Consider the following 1,129-nt stretch of genomic DNA (forward strand, 5'->3'; position numbering starts at 1 on the left):
TCTTTTTGTTGTTGTTTTTGGGATAAAAATTCCCAAGTTTCGAAATTTTTTATAAATGCTGGTTTTTTTTTTTGGTCAGTGTAGAATGTGGGTAATTTACGTGTATTTATTCAGATTATTAAATTTACATTTGTTATTTTCATTAAAAATTTTTTTCCCTTTTTCCTTCTCCTATCCTCTACCTTTTCCCTTTCCCTCCCCCTACCTTCACCCTTTTCCTTTCCCCTTCGTCGTCCCCCCCCCTTTCTCCCCTTTTTTTTTCCCCCCAAATTTCCCCTTCCCCCCTTTTTCTTCTTTCTCCCCTCCCTCCTTTTTTCTTTTTCTCCTTTCTCCTTTTCATTCTTTTCCCTCCTCCCTTTTTTCTTTCCTCTTCCTTTCCTCCCCCCCCTTTTCTCCTTCCCTTTCCTTCCCCCCCCTTCTCCTTTCCCCCTCCCCCCCTTCCCCTTCCCTTTTCTATCTTCTCCTCTCCTTCTCCCCCTCTCCTTCCTCTCTTCTCCTCCCCTTTTCTTCTTCTCCCTCCCCTCTCTTCCCCCTTTTTCCCTTTTCCTCTCCTTCATCTTCTCTTCCCTTCTCTCCTCCCCCTTCCCTTCCCCTCCTTTCCCCTATCTTCCCTCTCCCTTCTCTCTTCTCCTCTCCCTTCCCCCCTCCCCTTCTTCTTCTCCTCTCCCTTCTCCTCTCCCTTCTCTCTTCTCCTCTCCCTTCTCCTCTCCCTTCTCTCTTCCCTCTCCCTTCTCTCTTCTCCTCTCCCTTCTTTTCTTCTCCTCTCCCTTCCTCTTCTCCTCCCCTTCTCTCTCTCCTCTCCCTTCCCCCTTCTCCTCTCCCTTCTCTCTTCTCCCTCCCTTCTCTCTTCTCCTCTCCCTTCTCCTCTCCTTTCTATCTTCTCCTCTCCCTTCTCTCTTCTCCTCTCCCTTCTCCTCTCCTTTCTATCTTCTCCTCTCCCTTCTCTCTTCTCCTCTCCCTTCTCCTCTCCTTTCTATCTTCTCCTCTCCCTTCTCTCTTCTCCTCTCCCTTCTCCTCTCCTTTCTATCTTCTCCTCTCCCTTCTCTCTTCTCCTCTCCCTTCTCCTCTCCTTTCTATCTTCTCCTCTCCCTTCTCTCTTCTCCTCTCCCTTCTCTCTTCTCCTCTCCCT

Source organism: Penaeus chinensis, chromosome 11, assembly GCF_019202785.1.
Source record: "Penaeus chinensis breed Huanghai No. 1 chromosome 11, ASM1920278v2, whole genome shotgun sequence".
Lineage (NCBI taxonomy): Eukaryota > Metazoa > Arthropoda > Malacostraca > Decapoda > Penaeidae > Penaeus > Penaeus chinensis.